The sequence below is a fragment of the Equus asinus genome, chromosome X (genome assembly GCF_041296235.1).
Source record: "Equus asinus isolate D_3611 breed Donkey chromosome X, EquAss-T2T_v2, whole genome shotgun sequence".
In the NCBI taxonomy this organism is placed as follows: Eukaryota; Metazoa; Chordata; class Mammalia; order Perissodactyla; family Equidae; genus Equus; species Equus asinus.
In genome coordinates, this window is record NC_091820.1 from 109,669,023 (window position 1) to 109,675,022 (window position 6,000).

General features: G+C 40.0%; 1 protein-coding gene across 1 annotated transcript in view; it reads right to left on the reverse strand.

The window, feature by feature from the left end:
• KLHL13 (kelch like family member 13) overlaps positions 1-5,619 on the reverse strand; it is a 252,617-nt gene extending 246,998 nt beyond the window's left edge. Inside the window, exon 1 of the mRNA XM_070502766.1 lies at positions 5,601-5,619. The gene's annotated coding sequence lies outside the window, so the exon portion shown is untranslated. The remainder of the gene's footprint in view (positions 1-5,600) is intronic.
• Between the last annotated feature and the right edge of the window lie 381 nt (positions 5,620-6,000).

The following is a 6,000-nucleotide window of genomic DNA, read 5'->3' on the forward strand; positions in this document are numbered from 1 at the left end:
TGCTCATGTTTGTCAAGAGCCCATGGACTATTAGGACAACTTCACTTAATCTGTTAACTCTGCCAACAACATGCCTTACTTGGAACAGAAAGAAAATACCACCCTTATTCCCTCTCTTGGTTAAGGAATGTTCCTGTAACTTCCCCACTGGAACTCAGAAGAACGGAAGGTATTATTAAAGCTTGCTTGTCCTCTATCCATAGGTTACAAATCTGTGTCTTGCTCTAAAGGTCCACTTACCTAACAAGAAAAACTGCTCCTTGTTTCAAGACAAAGATAGAACTATAGTTAAGAGAGGGCATGCATAAGACAAGAGAGACCTGAACCATTGCCAGAAAATATCGTTCCATTGGAAGTATTGCAAAAGGGAGTCAAGCATCAGATGAGAGATTGGTCAAAATAACTTTTAAGGCTTAAACTCAGTGGTTTCATGGTTCCTGATTATAAGGGGTGGAGCTTCCAACATAAAGGTTTTTTGCAGGTTCAGTGGAGCTTCCTGAACTCTCTAGGTGGAATGGAAAAGTTAAATGCTAAAATAATGCATTTATCTTTTGCTATAAATATAGAGAACTGAATGGAAACTAAGAATGTGACAGAAATCATCTTTTAGGCCTTTGGTTTTTATATCCATCAAACAAAAATGCACCACCTATGCTAAGGTAGGATATAAATTATTACTGTCCCCAGGATGTTACCTAATTGGTGTATAGATAATGTTTTTTAAATCCCTCATGGTAGCAATTTACTAACAGAGAAAAAAGTCAATTGTAATGGCCTATCAATTAACATATAACATGTTAAGCAAATTTCCCCCTCAAGTACATCAAAAACCTTAAACAGCTGCAGAGCCTGTGTTGGAAAGCTAGGTAATTAAAACTGAGAGCTAAGACACTCATGGAAGAGTCACATGCTCAGCCAATAAATACTTATTGAGTACCTACTGTGGGCCAAGTATTGCTCTAATCACTGAACCTTAACAAAAAATAAACATGTTCATTTGCGTAATTCCTTTTGAACCTGATCAAGACACTTGGAAGAAGTACTGTCATTTACAAACTATTTGGATTTGTGGCTATTTCTATTCTAAAGCCACGTTTACCTCACCATATTAAAAACATGGAATATTAGAGCTGGAGGGACCCCAAAAGCTCACTGGCGCATCCTACCCCATTCATAGATGGCAAAGTCGAAGTGCTGAGAAGTTTATAATAAATTTTTAACTATTAAAGCCACGGCTGGAACCTTGAATTCCTTAATTCTGATTCAGTGCTTGTTCTACCAATGAAAACCATATCAATAAAACCACATCTCTCCCCAACACCCACGCTCGCCTCCACCTCTTTCGATCAATTTTTCAATAATCAGTTCTGCATTTTTCTCTAAAATAAATAGCAATCTTTCTATCATCCATGGGCACTGGGCCCAGATTTAAAACATGGAGCTTTAGGATTGCAAACATCTCTCATCAATGGGAGGTTGGGGTGGGGTCAGCTGGCAAAAATCACCTAGCTTTGGGCATTTAGCTAAGATGTCCAAAATTCCAGGAAGATATTGGGGATGTTTTATCCCTATTGTCTGGCTGCTATGGAGGAGAAGGTGTCATCTTAAAATTTCTATTCAGAATTTTAATTAAATTGTGGCCTGTGGCAAAATAGAAGGACATTAAAATCAAATGCTAGTGTCTCTTTGTTTATTTTATGGGCTCTCATCTCTAACTAGTTCTCGCTGAAATAATTAAATGTCTTTTCAGCAAATGGACTGTTCAGGCTGTTTAGTTTAATGTTTCCTATAACCTAGCAAGTATGTACTTTATAATTCAGCTGATGTCTGCTCTCCCTTCCCACCTATCTCCCCCCATATACACTTCTCTCCTCTTTCCCCACACAGGCTGGCTTGAAGGCTTCTGCAGATCAGAATGGCATTAATGTACCTGTAAACCAAAGTGTCCCTCACACAGACTGGCCATGGAGATTGTTGGAGGTTGAGCACATTGCATTTGATGTTAATGGGTCAGAGGAGCTTCTAGATTGAAATTGGTGATGGTGGGGAGGACACACATTGTAGTCAATGAGGCCTCTTGGTCTGAGACTGATGCCTGAAATCTCCTATTTACTAACCCATTGCATTGCATGAAAGGAAAATTCCTTTTTTAAAAGTATAGAATCCACAAGGAGGAGGGGACAGAAGAATTTACCTGGGCAGTGTGTGTGATGGGGGGATGCTGTTCTTCTGCTTAGTAAAACAGCTTTATTGACCCTCTGTGGATAAAAGCCAAAGACCAGGGACTAGTCTGAAATGGGGAGATTTAGTCAAAGGAGGGCTACTTGCCTACATAATAAAGTAGAAAAGAGGTCTTTCGAAGGATAAAGAGATTATTCCTGTGCACAATTATTTTTTGCTTCCTCTGAACAAAGCCTTACCCCAGAAATAGGAGATAGAAAGGGAGAGCAAGAAGAGAGGATGAAGATGGTAGAAAACTGACTGTACTTCTAATGCGAGATTACAGCGTTCTTCTAGGCACTGGGCTAAGTGCCTTTCCCCACAATCTCATGCAATCTTCCCAACAGTCAGAGGAAATAGGGACCATTAGTCTCCTCATGGAGAGATGTGAAAATTGTGGTTTAACAATATTAAATGACTTACCAAAGGTCTCATAGCTACTAAGTGACAGAGTTGGCATTAATATTTGTCATCTCTGCCATGCTCACAATGAAAGGGGGAAAATGGTGTGAATATTTAAAATCTGGGCCTACAAGCTCTTAGGCTCACCTAACCTAAATAATGATTACAGTCTTAATGCTAGTGAAAGGTGACAGATATTGGGTAGTTATACGCTAGGCATTGTGCTAAGTACTTTACGCAAGTCAGTTCATTGAATCATAACAACTTTTTGAGAAAATATTTTTATTCACTCTATTTCACAAATGAAGAAATGGAGTCTTTGAAGTTAAGTAAATTGCCCAAGGTTACATATCTAGGAAATTGGAAATGCGTGGAGTGAGAGCAGCCCCCCATAACATGGTGGGACACAAGGGCCTAAGAAGAGAGAGAGTTACCAGTAAGACATTGCCTCTAATTGTGGCCCCAGAATCTTTTGGAACTTTGATTAAAAGTTTTTATATTTCTCCCTATTCTATGCTCTAATCTATCCTGGAAAAATAAGTCTTGGGAAACTTACGCTTCATGAAGTGGAGACACAATAGAGAGTCAAGAAATTTGATGAATAAATAAATGAATGAATGGAATCTAATCAGTAGTTTTCATTTTTTCATCCTGTAGCCCTGTAAGCTCCATGTCTCTGGTGGGTTGAATCCTTTCATATGAGTTTTTAATGCACCAAAGTTTTGAATAATGAAAGGTAATGAATAAGAGAAAGGACTTATTTGTGCTTAGATAAATAGGATGTGGAAAAATCTAAAAGGAAATTGTTCTCCCCAGGCTCTCATTGTCTTTGGATGGGGAAACTGGTAATGGAGACCAGCCATCTAGGAATGAAGAAGAGTTAAGAATGCCAAGAGGAAGGGTGGTATTGGAGCTAAAAGGGAACTAACATTTTCTGGACGTACTATGTACCAGGTCCTTTTATATACCATAACTCATTTAATCCTCACAACTATCCTGGGAGGCAGGTGTTATTATCTCCATTTTATAAATAAGAAAATTGAGGCTCACAAAGTAAGGAACTTGCCCCAAGTCTCACATATAGGAAGTGATGGAGCTAAGGTTCCATCTTTGGTTTGACTCTTTCTAGAACACTCACTGCCTCTTCAATTAGAGAGTAGAAAACAGAAGGGCATTTTAATCGAGTGAGGAAAAGAAAAGCTTTCAGATTTAGAAAGACAAAAAATATGGTGAAGAACTTGTGGAAAGTCCCAAACCAAGAGAAACAAGATTTTAGGGAACTAAAAGACAGGCCCTGACTGAATGCAATAATCTTTAGGAAAGTGGTGTAGCCTGGATTCTAAATTCTCTACTATGTTACCCATATTTCCTCACTTGTTAATTGTAGCAAGTCAATCTAGAGCAAGAGTGAATTGCAGCCAGGAAGACAGCCCAGAGCCAGCAAAATAGGATGGTGAGGAATAAAGATGACAGTGTCCCCAGGACACTTGCTCAGACCTTTCCCCCAGCCTTTGTATGACAGAAGGGAACAGCAGAGCTTGCTGCCAGCTCCCAGCATCTACCTCCTCACTCCTCTTGACTTTATTTCTGATAATCTCATCTTGCATATACAGCTACCAACAATTAGTTTTTTGAAGCCTTACAGCTTTCAGTCTTCTTTTCAAGTCATGCAAGCCAAATCTAGGCCTAGGAAGTAAACACTGTTTGCTGAATCTCAAATACCCGCTCCACTTGTTATTTCAGATCCTCCAAGATGCACATGTCGAGATGGGATTAAACATGAAAGATTTTATTAGGAGAAATGACTGTGTGAAAGAAAATAGGGAGGGAGCAATGATGAAAGCTTGACCCTGAGTGAGAGAGGAGAGAAGGGTGGATGGAAGCAGTCCAAGGAAGCTTCTGCAAGTCCTTGAGCAAAAGTTAGCTAACAAAGGAGTCCACATGTCTCCCAGGAGGGAGTCTGCCTTAGAATCCCCACTGTGCTCAGGCATGGAAGGGAATAGCCCATGGAAGCGCCAGAACACAGCAGCTGAGGCCCTCAGTCAAGTACGCTCCTGGTCTGCCAGGCACACTGTAATGGGCCGCCACACAACTTCTGTTTCCTCTATTCAGAACTACTCCTGCAGACCTCAGCTCAAGCCACATTTTCTTTTTCTTCCCAATATTTTTAAACAACTCTATAGTTCTAGAAAAAAAGAATCATCAAAAAATACATAAGAACATATTCATAGGGATACACATTTTTTCCTTTCATCTCAGGCTCCAGTATGTCTTGGTATGATACTGGTCTTTATTCAAAATTTTGCTATTTTGTTCATCATGGATTTTTTGCATTAATTTTGAGTTTTTAAAATATCACGGTAAAATAGTAAAGTATCATTTTCTAAGGGAAACTTTCCTGATAACCACCCCACCCCTAGTGGAGGTAAACTTAGTTTTTCATATGCTTTCATAAAAACATGTTTCTTTCCTTTAGAGAATGTCTCTCAGTTTGTACTTAAATCTTCATTAGTGTGATTATTAGATTAATGACTCTCTCTCTTGTTGAATTTTAAACTCCATGAGAGCAGGGACCATGACTATCTTGTTCACTGCTTTATCCTCAGTGCCCCACCACAGTGACTACAGCAGATGCTCAATGAATATATTTTGAATGAATTGATGTGAATGAATAAACATCAAAGAACAGATATGAGTTACAGAATCAATTCTAATCCCAAACCAACTGGAAACTATGTAAAGCCCAGGGCTAGGATACAGGAAACAGAGCTTGAAGAGGTAAGAGTGAATGGGTAGGTTAAGGTAAAGATGGTGACAGGATTCTTAAGCTGACATAAGCAAATACAAGATGTGGCTGGTGCCTGCTAGGCCAAACTAACTGAGATTCATGTTAGAGAAATTAAGGTAAAAAAGAAAGAGTGAATGTGCTTGGGGAGTGAGACTGATCATGAACGTAAACCAAAAGAGTATCCCCTTACTTGATCACGCAGGCTGGTCCAGGAAATATGGAATCAGGGCTGTAGCAGACACACAGGGAGCCAGGGAAGTGGAAACCGAAGTAATGCAGGAGCCCAGTCACCCGCAGAAATAGCCTCGAGGAGTTCTCCTGAGAAGTGAGCTTGTGTCAACAAAGTCTTCGGACCTTGGCCAGGTTTTTAGCTCAGGTCTTCTCAGGTAGCCTCTTCTCCTCTTAAAGGGGCCACATCCTCTTATGATGAGGGCTGGGGTTCTGGGGCAGTAATCATTGCCCAGCAGCTGCATCTGTTGACAGCCCTGCAGTCCTCCAGGCCCACTTGGAATTTTACCTTCCTAAACCTTGGCTTTCTCTTTTCAAAAAGAAGGATAAAATTTAACCTCATAGGATGACTAGATTAGGAT